The sequence below is a fragment of the Rhinolophus sinicus genome, chromosome 17 (assembly GCF_057876585.1).
Source record: "Rhinolophus sinicus isolate RSI-liver-muscle chromosome 17, RSI-T2T, whole genome shotgun sequence".
Taxonomy (NCBI): Eukaryota; Metazoa; Chordata; class Mammalia; order Chiroptera; family Rhinolophidae; genus Rhinolophus; species Rhinolophus sinicus.
This window is the reverse complement of record NC_142517.1, coordinates 99,552,675-99,574,884: the sequence shown is the minus strand read 5'-3', so window position 1 is coordinate 99,574,884 and position 22,210 is coordinate 99,552,675. Positions and strand designations below refer to the sequence as shown.

Sequence of the window (22,210 nt, the reverse complement as noted above, 5' to 3'; positions counted from 1 at the left end):
TGGGGTAGATGTGGATTTAAATAAAAAACGAGTGAGGCAGAATGTTGTTTCCATGACGTTTAGTTTGTTAAGATCCTCCTTACTGCCATCCATCCATAAAACATTAGTGGAGAAGCTTCACTGTACCATTTCCGTACTAGGCGAGCGGCAGGCTCCATTCTTCTGAGGGATTTAGAGTCTACGAACGTCTACGTCTGGTTTATTTTTACTTATGTGGCTTCTCAAGTATTTAAAAATTCTCATACTACTTGAATACAACTAACAAACTGGACATGACTGGTAATGTGCTAAATTTATGGTTTGTGAAGGAAAATGAGTATAGAACTCTAATCAGCAGACCCGTATTCAGAAAAAAACAGTCTTGCCACCACACCAAACTATTAGGCAATAAGTGTACAATAAGTTAAAATAATGTTCTTAAAAGAGATATATATCCTTTCCTAGAAGTGTTTCAGACTTAACCTAGGGTGGTTTTGTTTTGTTTTTTTCTGTTGTGGCTGTTAACCAGCTGTTTGCCTCATTGGCACTGGTGACGAGGGCTGTTGCGTTATTCAGACTCTTCATAAATTCAGTGGTAGCAGGGCAAGTTAATTTACATCTTATGTTTTCTTTTCATCTCAGAACATATCCCCCCTCTTCCTTTTTTCACTTCTATAAAAGTGGCGCTTACAGAGATATTTATAGCAGGGAAAGAGGCAGTGAGATCCTTGTGCAGAAACATAGATAGGTATTTTCAGGGGCCAGGAGGGAAAGAATATTAAATAGTAAGGGCCAACTCTTAGGACATTTAACTGAATTTAGTATTATTTTCCATATTTCATTTTTTTCATTAGTACATGCAGGGCTATCAGCTCCTAACTAGGGTTAGGTTAAGAATTCGGATCAAATCAGTCAATGTTGGTTGACTTTTGATGAGAATAGCACCCCTTTCATATCTCTAAAAGAAAATAAAAATATGATATAATAAGTTATAATATGCCCAAAGATTGTTGTTCATTTCCTAGAGGAGAAAGAGTAAAGATGTGAAGGCTTGTCTTTGTGTCTGTTAGCATGTAAGCTACATGAAGTCAGCCCTGCTCCCTCATGCACAGGGCCCCTACCACCTAGAGCTGGGGGCTGCCACATGTCAGGGAACCAGCATTTGTTGAATGAATGATGACTGAACTATCTCGAGAATGTGAGTGAGAATGAGATTTCATTCATCCTGTGTAGCAGGGGGAAGCCTCCTGTGAGCTCACCCACCAAGTTGACCTTAGGGCTGGACTCGCTGGGAACATCCTTTAAGCAACAGGTGAGTCCTGCTTTCCAGCCAGGTATCTCCCACAGTAAAAGAAAAGTTGACACATATCAAGTCTGCCTGGTGTAAATTACTCCTATAGTCCAGTGACGTGAAGTGTGTGATCCTGGAAAACTGAGAACCAGATTCTTCTAAGTGACCACACCAAAGTGTATGTAGTTGATCCTTGAGCAACACAGGGGATGGGGTGCCGACCTCCCCGTCCCGTGTAGTTGAAAATCTGCACATAACTTGACTTCCCAAAACTTAACTACTATCAGCCTACTATTGACTGGAAGCATCGATTAACACATAGTTTGTATGTTGTATGTGTTATATATATACTGTATTCTTACACTAAAGAAACTAAAGGAAAAATGTTATTAAGAAAGTCATAAGGAAGAGAAATATATTTATAGTATTTATTGGAAAAAAATTGCATGTAAGTGGACCCACGCAGTTTAAACTTGTGTTGTTCAAGAGTCAACTGTAATCTCCTTTGGGCCAAATAGCTGATCTTTTTCTCTTTTCTTTGAAATCTTAATTTCAATAGCAGGTGTTATATAATTGAATAGAAGCCACCACCCCTCTCTGATCTGGAAGATGAAGGGTCAGAACATGATATCATCTAAAGCCTTTGATGCTTTTCAGAAACAACAGATGGAAGACTTAAGTGAAGAGTAAAAAGCCAGCAATTTAATTTAGGCTGAGTGAAGACAAAGATTTCAAAGAAATTGAAAATTGGTCAAATCCAAAAGCGGTATTTCACTTTGCCTTTAAAAGAGCAGATGGATAGAGATGCTTTGTGACAAGCTTGGTTTTTCTGTGGATTAACATAGAAGCCACATTATTGCTATGAAAATAAGACTAGTAAGTTACTAGGTTTGTACTTGATAGGGAGCTAGTCAGGAAAAGAAAACTCTTAAAACTAGATTTTATATAGTTTGTTGGTGGGTACTTTTTTTGTAAAAATGGGATACCACTCCTGAAATTGGTTTGCTTCCATGCTTCCTAGATGTTTATGAGGCAGTGCATCTTTTAGCATTCAGGGAGGCTGTGGGTTTAATACCAGATGTAGCAGCAAGACTTGAGCAGTCCCAAGTAGTAAATAGAATCCAACCAAGGAGCCCCCTTTGTAGCATCCCCTCTGATCTGTGAGGACGACCATGTGATTTATTGTCCCCCCCCAGGACCTTCTGAGGCAGAAAGAGGGCACTATTTGCAAATAGTCTGACAGCAGGTGAAACCTGCAGTGGCCTCAGGACTTGGGTTGCTTTATCCAGTGGACTGCAAAATTGAATGTGCAGCAAGATCACCCCCAGGGCCTGTTAAAACCCAGGTTGCTGGGTGCCACCGCCAGCGCTTCATAAGCAGTGGTTCTGGGGTCTGACAAGGCCACTGGTACGATGCTGTGTGCCCGTGGCTGCACTTCAAGACCTGCTGCTCTGCCTGAGCAGGTGGGCACGCTTGTGCTGATCACGCTGTTTTCAGTTTAGAGAAACTTTCCTCACTGTCCAGTTCTGCTCCGCTAGACAGCTGTCTGCCAGTGAGGATGCCCCTGAGGAAGACGGCAGTGTAAGCTCCTATTGGCTTCAACCTGTGTCTCCCGGGATGGTCTGTCCTTGGTATTCCAGAGGCTGCTGGGAGGCTGAGACACCTCACCTGGTACCACCCTGACTTTCAAGGAAATGCGTACACCAAAGGGGATAAACGTGACCTCTGGTTTCTTACCACAGAGACTCAGGCGGAGGAAAGACTTAAGACCTGACTTCATTCACTCTGGCATTTTACAGAGGGAGCATTTTACAGAGGGAGCATTGTTTTGGGCAACGATATTCCTCTGTTCGGCAGTTGACTTCAGAAGCATCTTAGCTCTAATTGGAAATATTTTACTCTCTTTTCCTCCCTTCCTCCCTTCCTATGTAATGCTTGAATACCTGGGGATACTATGCTGCTTTTACTTTTTGAGCATTTGTTCATTATTTTGACCTCTCGGTGACTGGCTTAGATTGAATGAGCAACTTGTAGATAGTTTTATCAGTAAGGCACATGTGAGTGGGGGTTTCCCTGTCGAGCAGTGTTCTCCAAGTGTGGGCCCCAGGGCAGCAGCGTCAGCATCACTGGGGTTTGTGAGAAATGCGAATTCTGAAGCCCCCACCCCAGCGTACGGGGTTGGAAGCTTTGGGGAGTCAGGCCCTGGGATGTGTGCTTAACAAGCCTTCTAGGGGCTTCTGATGTGCGGCATAGTGTGAGAGGCACTGTTGTAAGTGGTATTGTGTTACATCTTACTGGTTCTGGTCTATAAAGGTATTGCAATGTCTGGGTTATGTTTTCCAGTGGTCTGATATATAATCACATATACATCCGCCTTGATTACTGTTTATAATAATAGCAAGAACAATAATGATGTCAGCCTCCATTTACTGAACGCTTCTTCCATTACTGTGTTAAAGATACTACACACATGATCTGATGCACTTATGCAGTAGTCTTGTACTAATGTCACCCACTGTTTTCCAGCTAAGGGGACGGGGCCCAGGGAGCTCGGAGGACTGGCCTCGAAGAGGGTGGTCCCTCAGTACCCTCCTGCCTAGTGTACCCATTCGCCATTTTAATAGGTTTGGTTTTTTTCCCCTCCCAATTCTCCTTACGTGGAGAGGTTTTCTTTTTCTATTCCTGCCTTCTCCACACAGGTGTATTCTTTTTGAAGATGTCAGAGATCATTATAATTTCACATTTTTAGTAAACCTTTCCTTCCCCCAATATATGTATATGATACTAGATTGAACATATCTCACAAATACAGGATTGAGGATGGAAGTAATTGAAGAGGATTGAAGGACATGCCGATCGAGGGGGGAGGGAAGGCAGTGGGTGGAGCAGTGGTCAGGCTGGACTGAGTGAAACCCTGTGGGCTGTAGGAGCCAGCTCCCTTGAATGGAGTGCAGTACCTTCTGGGTGCTCAGGGGGCTCAGGCTCACGGGGAGATCAGCTGGGCGGCCTTGCTCTACCTGCTTCCTCAGGTGTGAAGTGGGCTCTCAGCAAATGATGCTTCTTTCCCTGCCCATTCGCTTCGCCCTACTGGGTCTTCCTACTCTGAGTATCTTTGTGCCCCTCACTTCTTCCTTACAAAGCTGTAACAGACAATGATTCATAGTTTATGTCTATATCACCAGTGTGTGGTTGTGTTTGTGTGTGCATACTTTTGTATGTGTATTTATAGATTTTACTAAGTATAAAATTTATTTGTATGTTCACAAATTGTAAAATGTTATTTTGATATTTTATAGTGGGTAAATTAAGTTTTCTAATTTTTTTAACTTATCAATGATATCTTAGTATTTCAGTGCTAAAATTGTTTTCAAGTCCATATTAAAATTAAAAAGTTTTAAAAAAAATTACGGTTGATGTACAACATTATCTAGGTTTCAGGTGTGTAACATAGTGGTGAGCATTTATACAACTTACTGAGTGATCGCGCTGATAAGCCTTGTACTCATCACCATACAGAGTAAGGCAAACGGTGGTGTGTTCTGCTTGTTTGTTTGTTTGTTTTTGTTTACCAGTGTGACCTTTGATTCATTTTCTTGATAGCATTACTTGTCCTTGCTTAAAAAATATATATATGTAGGACTAGATGGATTGCCTGAGATTGGTTGAATATGCTGACAGTGTGGATCTGTGCCAATTCCCGGGTGTATCATTTAAATTTATAATGTTTAAAGTATTTTAAATAATTGAGCTGATTTGTCATACATCATAAGTAACATATGAACTCAATTTTTTGCTATTCAAAGCAAAGTAGATGTTTTTGCAGCTTATAATTCTCTTTAAATGTTAATAAATATCTTATTAGGTAATTGAATGGTTAACTTACCATAATAACAACAAAGATAAAAAGCTTTTTACCTACGTAAGTATATGTACCATTAGATATTAACTACATCTTTGCACACATGCAATTGTAAACAAAACATGATGGCATGGACTCATAAATATTATTGCAATAATTGATTTTGTAGTTTTTAGAGGTGATTTTGATACACATTTACAGGCTTTGGAAATCTTTGTCCTGGACGAATACCTTTTAAGCATTTGCTTGATATCTCTTCAGCACAGATGTATTTTGACAGCCACAGTTGGAAATCATAAATAATCATCACTGATAAAATTTCAACTTGGGATCCCCAAATCAGCACGACGCAGTATTACCGTACCAACATATTACAGTTCTCAAACAAAAAGTCAGACAGCGGGACCGTCCCGTGTCGCTCAGCACTGTCACCCCCACTTCTGATGTCTCCTGTCCCATTCTCATGCACTATTCACATACACCCAGGTTCTCTCATGGAAGAGCCATTTCCTTACCTGCCTCTAGCACTTCATCTGCAAGTCAGGCAGCACTCATTTCAGAGTATGTCTCACGGTGTGCTCCAAATTGAGACTGTTCTATACAGAGTTTTTGCTCGTCTTTAACAACAGTTGAAATCAGGAACTTGATGACCGAAACCACAAGATAGTGGGTCGAGAGTCACTCTGCTGAGGTCGCCAACTAGAGCTTCCTCAAGGCTGGGAGATAGAGGAAACAGGGTGAAGAGGGATGTTTGGGTCTCTGTGGCTGTCAGGCTGGCCTCTGCTAATTCCTTTCCTTCAGTCATCCCCAAAAAGGTTTCCACAATTCTTTTCCACAGCTCCACATCATCTAGCAAATGAATAGCCAGGCAACGACCTACATATGTTTTCTTTTTAAACTTTGCCATTGCCAAATTCAACATGCGGTAATAGGTGGAGAACTGATAGTGGGTAACTGAGGGAGGGACGACATGGTTCTCTCTGATTCACCCTCCTAGGTAAGAGGAAATTGTCAACAGCCGCACGGGGTAGCCACAGATGGGTGGTAGTTGGGGCTACCTGGAAAGCGGAATTAGCATTTCAGTCAAGAAGCGTTTTGACACCAGTGACCACAGGTGTCAGATAAGAGGGGCTGCTGTTGCGGGAAGTTTTCACCATACTTGAACATTTCTGACAAATAGATCATGAGTAGCATTTCAGATAAACTTATTATGTGTTCATCTTTTGCTAAGTTTGTGCTGTTTATGTTATTGTTTTGAAAGTAAGAGGCAGGAGCCCTTCATATTTTTAGTTCCAGTTCTGTAATATAATTTGTAATGTCATGCGGAGTCTCCAGCGTCTTTCCCATTGAATACTCGTGTTCAGTTAGATTGGGCAGTATCAGAATTTGGCTGTCAAGGCCTCATCCAAGTGTGTGACTCAGAACCAGAGAAGGACGGAAGGAAACTATGCTCTGGAAAGCTCTTTATAAGGCTGCTGCATTTCAGGTGCGTCCACTCAGATTGTCCCATTGCCACATTATGGGCTAATGGCTTAACTAGTCAAGTTCAGTTGGATTTAAAAACGTAATATATACATTTACAGTTAGAGTATCATTCATATTCATTTGTATGCTTATGATAACGCCAGCAAGTGGTCTAGATACTTTACGTGCACCTACTATGTCGGAGGCAGTGCTCCAGACACTGGAGATGGAGTGACGGAAGCAAACACAAGTCCCTTCCCTCAGGAATTTCATTTTCTTCTTTTGTGCCTGCAGACTAAATAGTCACCGTTGATCCATTTAATAGGATCAGCAGAGGCCCTGAGGGCCCCCAGCTGCTTTAGAGAGGCTCCCCACTTGGCCATGCCCGAGGTATCCATTCTGGGCCCATGCTGTCCTGGCTGCTGCTTTGACTACTGGGGCTAAGAACACGGGGGCTTGCGGGCTTCAGCTGCAGTGAGCTCCAGCAGGTATACAGATGGAAGGACCGACGGAAGGACGAGCCGACCAAGCCTGGTTATTACCAGGGCACAGTGCAGAGTCCTTCAGCTGTAAACATATGCTGGTTAAATGGATGATTTGGCATCACCAGTCTCTAAGCTGCAGCTCTCAAGACTTGCATATTTGTAGCAGGAGGTGCTGTTTATTCTGCCGGTCTCAGAAACACCCATTAATCATCCCAGGTGCTCGCCTAGGCGTCTTGCCTCCCTGTGGGGTGCTCCACAAACCCGGTGCTGAGTATGATGGGCCAGGAAATGATGACTGCCTGTACTGGAGCTGCTTGTTTTCTTCTTGGTACCAGGAGTCGCAAAGGCCATGGTCAAAGGGATACTGCTATAGGTGGTCACCTGATGGCAAGTGGTCCAGATAAGTGAGGTGGACCCTGTGGAAGGCCTTTGGGTTCCAGGAAGTCTGGAGAAGTAGAAAGCTCATGGCCCACACAGGAATCGGCTACCACTCAGCTAGAGCTTGTCAGGATCCTGTGTTGCCTCATTTGGAGATGAGCCAAAGTAATCAGAACCTTGAGTGCTGTTCGTATGTTTAACTGTTTGCATGTTCTAAATACTGTATGTTTTAACTCACTGAGTTCTCACAACAACCCGACGAGCTGGCTGGGTTTCACTACTCTCCCCTCCCTCACCCGTTTCTTACTAGCTGAGGAAATCAAGGCACAGAGATGTTAAGTTAGGTCCCACAACTCCTAGAGCTGAGATTTGGACCCGGCAGAACAGCTCCTGGAGCCTGTGCTCTTAACCGCACTTTCAGATCTCTCCTGATTTTGCGTGTTGTTATCTAAATCAAATACTTTTCAAGTTCTTGAGTACCTAACGCCTTGTGGGCCAAAACAAAACCTGACCATGCACTGGATTTGGTTTATGGGAAGTCAGTTTGTAGCTTCTGTTTTATAGTTGTAGTGGCATGAATGACAGAGAGGGGACAGCCAGGGGACTCAAAGGAAAACTCATCTACAAGGATTGGATCAAAAGACATGTACATACTCTCACACACACGACTGCGGGGCACTTTCTTTGTGCTATCGCCTTACACAGCCAGTCTACATAGGGACCATTTGTGGGGGGGGGGGGGGGTCCATTCCTGTTTTTACAGATGAGAAAATAGAGCTCCAGAAAATTTAAGTTGCCAAACTAGGAGGTGGCAGGACCGGACTTTGGAGCTGGTGTTTAGATTCAGAGTTGTGGGGACAGTGTCCCAGAGGGCAGTTTCCAGGCTCTCGGCCTCATGTGAAAAGACGCCGGCTCAGGTAGTAGATGGCCGTCAGCTGTGGCTAATTGACCATCAGCTGTTACCAGTTAGCCAATTAGCCACTGATATAATTGCTGTGGCTGCACTGGTTGAGTGGAGAGAGTTGAGAGTCGAGAGTCGAGTCAGTTGGTCGGTTGGCAGGCAGAGATGCGGGCAACAGGTTGCAGGTCGTGTGACTTCAGCCTCCAGTGAGACTATAGTGGTATGACTCCCCTACCTATGGCTCCGTGGGTGTTCCTTTTCGGCCTAGCCATATTCTGCATTCTTATGTGGGGAGTGGGATTAGAGGCCCCGCAGGCCGCCCCGCACGACAAATGGCGCAGCGAGCAGGGTATGGCGCCGGCCAAAACTCTCCAAAGGATGGTGGAGCAGTTTGTGTGTGTGAAAACAGTCTCGGGAAGCCCATGAGGAGCAGCACCAGAGATGGGGAGCACAGTCTGCCTGGGAGAGACGTGATCCCTTGGTGAATCGGTGGTCCTCTCGAGCCTCCGGATGGCATGCTGCCCTGTTGCCCATAGCAGGCATTACCGGCTTTTTGGTGGGCTGCTGCTGTAGGCTCCGAGTGTTGCGGACATCTTACACCGAGGCCTCCACCCACTCAGACACCTGGCAGGGCGAGCAGGATTCCGACCAGGTAGGAATGGCGTCTGACTCTGGGCAGGAGGACGTGTGGCCCCCACACAGTGTGTGGTGTCCAGTGGCCACTGTTCTCAGTAGTTGGACCCCCAAGGAGGGTCCGCAGGCTGCCCTGCATGACTCCCTGCATGACTGTCATGCAGGGTGTCATGCGGGGTCTCAATTCCCGCTCCCCATATAAGAACACAGGTCACGGTGAGGCCAAAAAGGAACACCCACAGAGCCATAGATAGGGGAGTCATACCACTATAGTCTCGCTGGCAGCTGGGTTAGAGACACAGGAAGCAGGAGCCGCACTATCTGCAACCCGCTGTGTACTTGTCTCTGCCAACCAACCTCACTTGCTAGCTGCAATCTGCCCTGCTAACTGTAATCCGCGCCTCTCTGCATTCCGCAATCAGCGCTTGCTAGTTTAGCCACGGCAGTTATATCAGAGGCTAATGGCTAACCGGTAACAGATGATGGCCAACTAGTCACAGCTGATGACCATCTACTACCCGAGCCAGCACCTTTCCACGTGAGGCCGAGAGCCTGGAAACTGCTCTCTGGGGCTCTGTCCCCACAGTGGTGCAGGTGGTAATGGTTAGATACCAGGGCAAGTGGTGGTTTCAGTGACTGAGGTGCCACTTGCCTTGGAATTGAGGAAGAAGACCGTGTAAGGATCCAAGAAGAACTTGGTGGATTATGTCTTCATCTTGTGTTCTCAAGATGGCATGTCTCAAGACAGATTGTCTGCCTTAGTCAAGTTTTTAGCCATAGGACCTTACGAACAGGCGGACAAGGGCAGGTCTCGTGGTTTCTCTTTCATGTTTGGGAAATTTTTTGGAGAAACACCTGGAGCTGCTTCCTCTTCCCCTGGGCCTCAGGCTGCGCCGCCCGCCCTCTGCTTACCTGGCAACTCTGAAGCAGTTCTGTCTGACTTCTTTAATGTCTCTGTTTATGTGCCTGGCTGGCCATGATGGACATCATCTGGGGACCTTTACAAATGCAGCGTCTAAGACCCTATTGCAAATGATCCGAATCAGAACTCGTTGTGTTTTTGGCTCAGGAACCTGTATTTTCAGAAGTGCCTGGATAATTCAGAAATGTTGCCAAGTGTGAGCATCCCTGCCTCCCTGCTTTGGAACCTCTGAACGTACAACACTTGGAGGAACTTTTATTTTCCAGGCAGATGCCCTACCTTTCAATCTGTTTTGTTCAGACCCCCCCACTCCCAACTGCCTGGGCCCCATATCAGTTACTGTCATAGCTTTGAACAGCCATGCAGGTCTTGAGAGCAGAAATTTTGATAATCAGAGGGTAGGGGGTGCGATTAATGAGAAGAGAGGTTCAGAGAGAGACCTAAGAGAGAGAGAGAAAGGCTAGAGCAGCCACAGATTAGATGAAACCCAAGGAGGAAGGAAGAATGTCAAGTGTGTTATGCAACAAAAACGTTGGTGCGTTCTCCTTAGGCGTGTAATTGATAGTTCTGCCTATCTTCTTTCATCAGTTGTTTTCCCCACTGGGTGTCAGTGAGTGATACAAATCTGTCTTTGCTGTGTCTGCTCTTACTCCTTCTTTGCAGGAAAGTCTCAGGAATGGCGTCTTCCTGTATTTATGCTCCTCACCCTGTCACCCAGGTTTTGAAAACTAGCCCTAGCTGTTCCAGACTGTGGACACATGGAATCATGGGTGGACATATTTGTGAATGACTCAGACATATTTCGATGCAGGATTTAATATCGGCCCTGCCAGTATTTTGTCTTTCCTTGAGGTTTAAGCTGGGTGTTTTGCAGATATGCTTAAATGCAAAGATTAGCTTGTACCCATGTTTCTCCATTGGAATTGGAAATAAGTATCTTATTAATATTTGCAAGAATATTTTATCCTGAAAAACTATTTATTGATCATATGTTCATGTATTTTTAAAATTAGGTATTTTGTTACGATATTTAGCCATACAACTTGGCTTTATTCAACACTAGACACCAGGTTCAATGCGTAAAATAATAAAATAATAATTAAAAAAATAAAAAATAGAGGACATGTTCCCTGCTTTCAGGATTCTTACTAGCAAAAAACAAAAACAAAACAGAAAAAAAAAAACAGAAGAGGAAAAAGCTAAAATAATCAGTGTTTTGTTTTCTTTTTCCGTAATGTTTTATTAATACTTTATATTAAATAGTTCTGTGTTCCCTCAACCCCTTCCTATTTTATTTTGTGGAACCCTTAGATTAAAGTACTGTGGGATTTCATCCTGATTAATCTTTTCCTCAGAACCCTCCACATACCCTCGATGTGACTGCCACCCCCAGCCCACTGCACATGCTCACAGACACACACATTTCTTTTCTCCGACATTGTTTCCAGGCTGGACCTTGCCTTGTTAGTAATAAGACTGGTTATATATAAACATCCCTTGTGTATTCGTACTACGAATAGAGTGAGTTTAACACACGTAATCCCCAAATCTGTCTGTTATTGTTTCCAGTCAGTTTCCATCCTGCCTGTCTTCAACTGCCTTAAAGCTGATTTTCTTACTTGTTGGTGTTATATAAATGTTACATTTTGTTCCTTACCCTAGAATCTCTTTTTGTTTTTTAAAGTAAGTACAAAACAATGTTGTCATTATTGCCGTATCCCAGACTTTCCCCATCTGCTTCATTGGACAGTAGGACACACTGGTGCACGTGGCTTTTCCCCACTTGCTGTCTCAGACTTGCTCACGTTGTCCCTGTATAGATCCGCCATATTGGTTCCTCATGACTTTGCAGTATTCTACAACGTATCTAATCGGTTGACATTTTGATAGATATGAACATTTTCAATGAATTTAATTTAAACATAGGAGCTATTTATTGGGTTTCACCATGAAATAAAAGTTTTTAAAAATGACTTTGCTGACAAGTGATTTATAAGTAAATACATGTGTATGTGTGTTGGGGGCGTGGCAGCAGACAGGAGTTCACTGGACATTATGAAATATATTGGGATAAGAACACAGAGGATTTTAGTGCAAGGCCCAATATCCCAATATAAACATTATATGAAAGTACAGAGATATTTAAAGGATGTGAGTTTGGGAGTTGCCTTCTAAAAGGATCCGTGAAGGAGCTGGTATCTGAAATGGTTCTTACTAGAAGCCGCTAACTTTTGTTAGAGTGGGATTAAAAGAATGGTGTGAGCAAAGGTATGATGGGAGGAAAGTCAGAAGAGGTGGGGTGGGGCCTACTGGAAAAGATTCTGATTTTCATGCTGAGGAGTTCCTAACTCAGCCTGCCATTTTTGGAGCTTTGAAGATGTGCTTTAAAAAGTGTATTCTGACAGGAAATCATTCAGTGCAGATGTGCCTTTTTGTGTTTATATGAAGCATAAAATCCTGCCAAGGTCAGTACATTGATTTAGAGTAGTGGAAGAGGGTGTCAGGAACTATGTCATTAAAACGTAATTAGTCACTGTATTGTAAAACAGTGCCTTTTTTTTTTTTTACCTTTTTGAAATGAGTGACAGGCATAGGAATTCATTGGCAGTGTAAGCTTATCTTTTACCTGAGAGTTATAATAATGGAGAAACAAATGTCTGGAGTACAATATCGCCCCCTTCTGGTAGATTGAAAGAGTAACAGTTTATAAATGAATTCATATGCCCAGTATTTACGTATTTCCTAGACAGCTTACAAGACCTCACTTTGGGAGAGGCACTAACGTTGAGTCGTGAGTTGAATACCTAGTCCCAATTAGTAGAAGTGTTCAAACGGATTTTCTGTGTTGCCAGTATGAGATTGGGTTTAACTTTAAGAATCAGAAGGAATGAATTTCAGTTGATGTTATTGTCAGACAATCAAAACTGAGAACTGTGTTATAAACACAGAAACCTCAGTGCATGTATTTCCTCTTTGTGTGGTTTTTTGGAAAGATGCTGAGGAAGCAGAAGAGACCATTTTCTTTTACACCTCTGAGTCTCCAAAATACATCATTTCTCATTATCTCCTTTCTGTTCCCACCTGTTCTCAAGACTTGCCTCAACTGTCATTGTCTCTGGAGTGTCCCCGATACCTTCTTCCCACGTGGCCTGGTTTTATATCATGCCCACCTGGCATGGGCACTGGCTGTCCTTGGTATTCCCACTGCCCACTACCATACCAGGCACTCAAAAAATGTTCATTGAATGCATGTATGTTACCAATGTATAGGAGAGGCAGAGAGTATCCCCCAATTGTATGCTCTGGTTCTGTAAGTAAAGATACATAAGATGATGGAATTAATTTGAAAACAAGGACTGAATATTTTTAGCTACAGTAATGTTATCCCAGGCTTATTAAATCCGTCTAATCGCTTGTATCTGCACACCTTTGACCACCGTTTGTAGGTTTCTGAACCTCTCACCTACATAATGATTGAACTTAGGACAGGTAACTTGGAGGATAGTACACTGCTTTATAAAACAGTTTTTTTTTGTGTATGTGTTTTTACTTAGTGCTCTAACTGCTTAGCTGTTTAGTAAATCGTTAGAACAAGTTAGGAAAAATGAGCCTTGAGAAGTGATTGAGTCTAGAAGTTTGAGCTGGAATGGGACATAAGAATGTAGAGAATTACTTCATTTTTATTAGATAAACTTTCCCAGAGTTGTTCTGATAAACAGATGCTACTTGTTCACGCGGTGGTGATGTGTGGGAGGACCACGTGCTAACAAGTGTGGGGAAGGCTCTGTGGTGTTGAGAGACTTCAGGGAACTTCACTGAGGTTAACTGAAGTCGGAGGAAGTGTGGGGGTGATCTCACGCAGTTTCTTCTTTTTTTAAACCCAAAGAGTAAGCCACACCTGAAAATATGTAGAATCAATCTTTGTCCAAGAAACTGATGTTCGCTGAGCATACTTCTGTGTACTTCCAGAGTATGTGAGGCTTGCGTGGTTATTCTTGGCCATTTAATTTCCTTGGCTGCCTGACTGAGCAATTCTTTGTGGTGTTAGGCAGTGAATGCTGTAGAGAACTACGTGTAGCTTTAGTTAATCATTTGAGCTCAGCAGTGATTCTTACGCTGTTTCGTATGGGCCGGTTGGCGTAATCACAACGAAGACTCCATGAGGCCTGGTTTCTGTCTTCAGTCCTTGAATGGGATGATCAAAGAGCAGCTGCGCTTGCTGCTCTGGTCTGACTTTCAGGGATCATGAGGTGGGTTGAATGCGGACGTATGGTTATACTGTGTGACTTCATCATGACAGGAAGGCTCTACCGGAACCCACGTTTCACTCAAACAGGGTGGGGCGTCACCGGCCTCTTTCAGGAGCATCCAGACTTCCTGTAGGGGGCTGACACCAGTGTCCCCATGTCCTCTGCCTATGGACCTGCCTGTCGGTTTAGTTGTGTCCATGGAGGCCTACGGCTTGGAAGGGTGAATGCAGCCTCTGTCTCTAAAGTCTGTTGAAATCATACCCATCATACATTTAGTGCTAAGTAGTTCATAAGGTTAAGAATGAATCATGTTGGTTTGGTTGTGGAGGAGAGAATTTAAATTAGAATTTAGATTATGTATTTCTTCAGAAGGCAGAAGTAAACAAAAATGTTCAATTTGGGTGGGCTGGATTCTTTCTTGTGGCAGTAAACAAAACCACTAGCAGCAAGCACTAACCCAGAAACCATTATCCGTGCTCCCAGGGAGCATCCGTTAGAGATTGGTCCTGCGTAGCTGCCAAGCCCTTCCAGGAACTCAGTTTGTGTGAGGAAGCTGGATGGAAGAAGCGTCACCGTGGGGCTTCTCATGAGGAAATGGCTGCATTCCTTGTTCTTTCCCCTTGGAAGCTGCTGGTTTAACTAGGTAACCCAATCCTAATGTAGACATGAATTTTCATTGCGTGGTATGAGCAATGGATGCCACGTCTCCTGCTTTGCCCACACTTCCCCAGTTTACACTGGTTGTGCCAGTAAGTGACACGTTCAGTCTTAGAAGTATCCAGGTTTTGGCAATGATTTATATGATCATCCTAATGATAAGGGAATAAAATGATCAAATCTTATTGATTGGCTTAACTTAATGTTCTCTCTTAATGGTGAGTATCATCTTTTTTGGTTAGTAAAGAAATTATTGAGCCTTCCGCTGAGAGCACTTTTCTACTTGAAGCCTGGCCTTATTTGCAGTGTTGATATAGTTTATTTGTGTTAATGGCATTTGGTAATATAAATAATTAGCAAGGTTCTGGTAGTGTCAGTAATACCCCGACATTGCATTTCAGTAATGAGCCTTGGTGAAAACCGAGTTTCTGGAGCCAGATTGCCTGAGTCTAGATCCCAGCAGCAGCCTTTCTGGATTGCGTGACCTTGGGAATGGGACTCAACCTCTACATCTCTAATGTTGGGGCACTGCTGGTGCTTCCTCAGGGGTCTGTCGTGGGGATGAAGTGGGTAGATACAGGTCAGGTGCTGAGAATGGTGTTTGGTGCCACAGGGAGTGCCTACTAAACATTAGCTATTTTTATTTCATTAGTAAACAACCAGTGTTAAAAGTACCAGAGAAAGTTATATGAGGGACTAGAAAGGAGCCAAAAACTCAAGGCCGCAAGCAGTCGTTTTGTCAGTTTAAAGTCATGGCTGTTGGTTGATTTTCTTCTCTCTGCAGGGCACACAGTGAGAGGTGGGATCCAGTTCTGCCCTGCTCTCAAATCCTCGCTCATCCAGGAGACCTCACAGCCTGGCCCTGGGCCTGGTAAGCCAGATGCAGGGCCAGGCAGGGCAGGGCAGTTCACTATGTCTAAGGGCTAAGTGTCAGGATTGGCTGCAAGGTTGTTAATGGGGTGAAGGAAAGAGGGGTACATGGAATGACTTGGACTTCCAGTTCAGGTTCCTGGGTGTGATGATGCTGTAATAAGTTCAAGGGTAACAAGCTTCCTAGCATGGGGTGGGGAGCGAAAGTGATGCAGTCCAGGTGACAGCGTGGACCGAGCGGCTCCATAACTTGCCACCATCACTTTCACTTGCCAGCCATATTCCCTTGGCTAGTGTGCCTCAGTTTCCTCATCTGTAAAATGGGAATAATAATAATAGGATAACTACTTCATAAAGTTGTGGGGACTAAAATGTTTATACATGTAAAGTGCTTGGGGCAGTGACTGGTAAGCATTACGTAAGATTTGATCATCATTATCTTTGTTTTTAACCTGTTACGTTAGGGGTATCTGTGGGGCATATATAGCTGTCTTTCAAATGACACTTGCAGAGAACATTAAATTTCAAAGCAGGCATCTAATGAAGCTTGTATGTAGACTTCATAGAAATCACTTACTCTTTGTACAGTTTTTTTGTGATTATGGAGAGGTGGGAATAATTTTTTGCCTTATTATTAGTGTATGCTTAATGCCGTCTCCCTCCCCAAACTTACTTAGGCCTTATTGGTGTCTAGAGACTTGATATCGCTTGAAACTTTGAGCATATTCTTCTCTGTCCACAGATGGTTCGGGAACCTATGTCAGACTTCTCAGTGGAGGCGGTACTACCCCAGGGGGTAGTTTGTCAGATCGGTAGTGTTTTTTTCCTCCCAGTATTTGGTGGATGCTTGATGTCCTGCAAAGTATTAGGCAGTCTTGCATAGTGAAGAATTGTCCCACGCTTCTCATAGAAGTAACCTGTTACATTTTCCCATGGGTGAAAAACTTGTTCATAACTGTCTAAGCCCACAATTTAATTCTTTGTGTATAAAACGTATTTTTGTCCGGTCAGGTATACGCTAGCCAAACTTTTCCATGAATGTAGCTATTGTCTAAACACTATTTTATTTGGAATCTTCTCAAGAATTATTTACCATTATAGAAAGCCACATTGTTAATGGTTATAATGACATAAGTGGCATTCGGGTCTCAAGTAACATTTGTAGCTGTTGAATTCACGTAATTACAGTATATAGACGCAAGCATATGATTACTTCATGTTGAATCAGTGAATGATATTTTCTCATATAGTTGTACTTAGGTATTTGATATTAAATTATGTATCATTTTATTAATTTCTCCCTCTCTATTTTTCCTTTATGTTATGATTATGGTTTATACATACACACATACACATACAAGCAGCCAGTTTTTGATTCTATAGTTCTGACATACATGCATTTAGGTTACCACAATTTGTTTAAATAATATCAGTCTCCCAGCAACATGGTTCAAATTTCAGTCACCACAGCACATGAACTGAGTAATTCTGTAAAGTACAAACTTCGCTGCTAGCTCTCTAGTTCACAGTTCACCTTGTCAATAATACACGTGCATCACAATCAGTGACCAGTCATGTCGCTTCTTTCAAAGTCAGTTGGTGATAGGTCCCTGCACATCTGTTCTGTAGTTCACAGGCAGCAAAGTGTGCAATTGTGTTGCTTCCTTGTTTGCTGTGATAAAACCCATGCCATTCTACAAAAATCGATAATCGGAAGAGAGAGTTGACCAACAAAGATGAAAGTACAGCAAAGAAATGAAAAGTGATGATGCTGGAAATGGAATTCAAACGAAATGCAAAGAGAGTTACGGTAGAAATGGCTCCCTGGGGCTGTTGAGCTCTAGGTACTGTGTTTCCCCGAAAATAAGACCTAGCCAGACAATCAGCTCTAATGCGTCTTTTGGAGCAAAAATTAATATAAGACCCAGTCTTGTTTTACTATAATATATGTAACATAAGACCGGGTCTTGTATAATATAATATAATACCCGGTCTTATATTAATTTTTGCTCCAAAAGACGCATTAGAGCTGATTGTCCGGCTAGGTCTTATTTTCGGGGAAACAGGGTATGTAACCGGAGGAACGTACAGACATCAGTGAGAAAAGTGGTTTTGATGAAAAGGATGGTATGTCTCAGAGAAAGTGATGCAGGCAAGAAACTTCACAGGAAAGGATTTTTTGGAGATAATAGGATAAAATATTGGAAGGAGTGCAGCAGTTCTACAAGGCACAGAAAAAGATGTTCACTCTGAATCTTAAATTGTATACTCAAGAGGCGAGCACTGTTTAAACTACTCTTTCTGTTTTACAAAGAAAACACTTTAATTCTCAATGTTTCCAATGCTACAAATTTAATATATTTTTTTTTCATTTCCCTACATATTTGTAACCAACATTAAAGTTTTTAATGTTTTGGTGAAATTTATTTTTAAAGATTATGGAACAATAATTTTTTCTATTGATTATTAAGATTGCTTTGCCCCCTTTCAGCTTTGCACTGTTGTGTTTATGGTCTCACACTGCTGTGCATGGTGAAGTCTGCATGTATTTGTGTATGTATAGGTAGGTTATATCTATGACTTTTGTATCAGCGTGCTAAAAATACGTTGAAATATATCTCAGAAAGGATGCATTGGATTTGATTATGTTGAGAAACACTGATCTAGATGGTTCCAAATTTAAATAGTACATAAATGTTCTGCCTGATATTCATTTCCTTATATATTTATTCTGTTGTAGTGATGTTATCTCTAGCCACGTAAAACAACATGTAAACATTTGAAGACGCATGATACGGTTCAGGCTTCTTGAAAAACACGCAACAATATTTACTGGTAATTGATAGAGGGCTTCAGTGTTATTGAAGATATTTTGGTTGAGGCTAGTAGTAACGGTATTAAGCACAGGAAGTGATTTTTAAGGGCTGAGTGACATTTGTACTGAATCCATTAGCCCCCGTTATACATACTGTGCATTGGTCTCCATATGTGTTCATATCATTTAAACCTAGACTTAGACATGGAGGCTCTGAAAAATCTGCTGACTGTTCTAGATCCTGTTCATAAGCCAGGCTGATTTAATCAGAGACGTGGCTCCTTTCTGAGAGTTGCTGTGGAGACCACCCAGACTGCTGCCAGTGAATATTGTCCAGAATTATTCAAAGGAAAATCAGCCATTTTTATTAAGAATGTTTGCCTATGAAACTGTTTGAGGTCAAGGAATTTCCTATTTATTTCCATATCTTGAGTTTCCAAATGAGGAGGAAAAAAGGCTATGTCGTCTAACAGCCATATTACCTGAAAGCCTGAATCATTTTTATCATTTTAGGTGCTGCCTTATCTCATCATTGTGGTTTATAACCAAAACTTAAGAATAGTTAAAACAAAGATTGTCATTTGAATCCCATGAGTTTCTTGGTAACTTAAAAATTTTAACACTGACAATCTTCTTCCTGCCTCTTCAACACTAATAAATGATTTTTTGTACTTTTGAATCCATAGATAAATTATATTTAATTTATATTTTTATGTATGTAAATTAGGAAAGAACAGTCAGTATTGTAGCATTTCCCCCATAAAATCCATGTGTATTGGAGCCTTTTTAGTGTTTGTTCTTTTTACACCGCAAGATAACTTATAGGTTTTAACTATTCGTTTTGAACATAATCATCTTACATTTTTCTAGGCAGCTCCAGGACTCTCTGCGTGTGTGTGTGGGGGGCGGGGGGGGCGGTGGCGGTGGCGGTGGCGGTGGCGGTGGCGGCGGCGGTGGCGGCGGCGGCGGCGGCGGCGGTGGCGGCGGTGGCGGCGGTGGCGGCGGTGGCGGTGGTGTGTGTACATTAGCACGACGGCTGAAGGAAGACTGTAAGGAGGGGCTAATAGGCCTGTGGGACACTAGTCCTTTTCTTCAGCTGTTTCATGAATTTACCACTAGGTGGTGCTAGAGGGCTAAGAGGTACGCTAAATCGTTCTGCAGCTACCAGATGCTTGTATTATGTTGACATTGAAAAATGTTTGATCTTAAGAAATATTTACTTTTGGAATTCACTTAGGGATATCCAAAGATTATTTCAAATATATTGAATACAGTGGGTTTTTTTGTTTTTACGTGGTACGTACCTGGTGTTTATTGATTTGTTAGCTGTCTTCTTGTAGTGTTTATTCTGAGGGGAAAATCTCTACTTAATAAGATTTAAGTGATACCCAAGCTTTATTTTGTCCTTGTTTACTTAATTTTTTCTTAGTATATCACATTTCCCCACGATTATCATAAAATTTCTCTACTTTTAGGCTGTACTCTTGTGCACACATGCATGCATGCACACATACACAAACACACACACACACAATTTTGCCTAGTCTATTTAATCTAAATGTGTAGATTTTGTTAGTTACCATTCCCTTATAGTTTTAGTTGAGAAAAAAAATACGGGTATACTCTTTGGAAGTGAGAATAAAATGATATGAATAGTATAATGAATATAACAGTAAGTAAGACAACTGAAAGTTTTTCTAGAAGTCAGTTTCTTTGAATGTAAGTTTTTAAAAGAATAGAAAAAAATTCTTTTTTGGAACTTGTCTGAATATGTTTCTCATCTGCATAAAATGAAGAAAAAGTATGTTATTTTTTGCTACCTGAGAGGATCCTGAAATATTGAATATAATCCACAAGCTCCATGTAAGAAATTTTAGCTATCAGATTATTTCCAAGTTATCAATTAATTTTACAAAGTATTCAAGGAGAATTCTTGTTTTCTTGAATACTAATGTATATTTTGTATTAACTTCTGACACTAACACAATGTTTCATATTATTCCTATTGATATTATTCCTATTTTACTCATGTAAGTAATTCATTCTTGGTTGGCTTGCATAAATAATTTCTGTGACTGCAATATGGGCATTGGTGTGAAATATAAGCAGTATGATTTTGATGTTTTTTATTTTGTAATACGACTTTTAAAAAAATGGGGTAATGATCTATCTTTTTTAAGTCAGTGTTTTAAGATATCACATTGATATAATCATGCAATTTCAGAGAATAAAACCGCCATCACCTTAAATGAGGCCACTTTTAGAAATATTAAACATAGTGATCCAATTCTAGAAACATTAATATGGGATGAAAATATTTTAAAGACCTCCTAAAGTTGAGACCTGGATTAGAGAATTAAATGAAGTCTGGGGTAGATAAGTGTTTGGTAAGTTCCAGAGTGCCAAGTGGATGCCCTAGAAGACATTAAAGATGGTAGGGTCTTAGTTGTTGGGGTCTAAGTGATCACGCATCATGTTTGCATATTTATATGTGCATATTTATACACACACACAGAGTGAAGTAGGTAATTTCATTTTTGAGATATTTGACTGGGAACTGTGATGTAATGGAGAGAAATAGGGAATGGAGGGAATAAGACACATACTGAGGGTGTTTTTCCAGCCGCAGTATTACTCCTTCACTTTACGTAGGGCAGCTGTAACTCATCCTGGGCATTATAGGGAGGCAGGAGAAAAGAATTAGACTTTCAAACTCGTTTCACATGAGCTGGTGTAACGTGGCTATCTTAACCCAGCTAGTGGCACACAGTTGGGGGAGGGGCGTGGCTATTCAAATGACCAAGTGAGGTATATATTAATTCATGTACTGGAGTGCTCCTGGGATTTATGGAATTGAAATTTTGATGGAGAGGTGGATATTTCGATTGAGATCCTCAGATAATTCTTTTAACCCCTTTACTACGAATCCCTCTGCCAAACCTCACTCACCTCCTAGATAGTTACCAGTTCCTGAATTCTGTTCCTTGTACCTTCCGAGGGCCATCATTGTTCAGCGGAGTTATTCTTGTGCCCTCGTTTATGCTCACTTCAGCTTTTTAGAATTTTGCAGATAATTTAAAAGTCTAAATAAAATATTGTACTTTCATACGCAGGTGTGTGCTTTGTCTGTTAACCATGATGTCCCCTTTCGGTGGCAAATGTGCCTTCGCCCCTCCTTTCATGCATCCCCAGCTGCTCACACTGTGTGAGCAACACACCAGGCACATGTGCAGCGCCCGTGCAGCTGAAGGCTTTGGACAAGAATGAGGGTTGACGGGTGTCTCTTAGAGAAGGAGAAAATATTTTAAGATTTAAAAGGTCGCTTGTACTTTTTGGACTTGATTTATTGAACTCTATCCTTCAACTGAAGTTTATCTTTTTAAACTAATGATATCATCGATTAAAGGTGGTTTAAGGCTCAAAGGGAAAACTAAGAATTACTAATAATTTTTCTAAAATAAAGACTATTAAATGGCTTTTTGATAAACTACATTAGCTTGATTACTAACCAAGCTTCCATATTCTCTTCTCTACCCTTCGCACATGAGAATTGAAATGCAGAATAGCGGTAGCGTAATAGCGAACAGAAGTTCAGAGTGTTTCATACAAGAGCTACTTATCTTAATATTCAGTCACATTTTTCTTTTTCTGAACTAGCCTACATTTATAGTCGGTTCACTGAATTCAATCTTTCAAATACGTTGCT

The 22,210-nt window shown here is 41.8% G+C and overlaps 2 protein-coding genes across 17 annotated transcripts in view; one reads left to right on the top strand and one right to left on the bottom strand.

Moving 5' to 3' along the window:
• The window catches only part of P2RY14 (purinergic receptor P2Y14), a 48,107-nt gene extending 42,063 nt beyond the window's left edge, over window positions 1-6,044 (bottom strand). Inside the window, exon 1 of one of the 2 annotated variants that reach the window (XM_088793723.1) lies at window positions 5,645-6,044. The gene's annotated coding sequence lies outside the window, so the exon portion shown is untranslated. The remainder of the gene's footprint in view (window positions 1-5,644) is intronic. The other variant, XM_019748877.3, reaches the window with a different exon arrangement.
• The window catches only part of MED12L (mediator complex subunit 12L), a 319,885-nt gene that overhangs the window by 160,206 nt on the left and 137,469 nt on the right, over window positions 1-22,210 (top strand). The window lies entirely within an intron of this gene.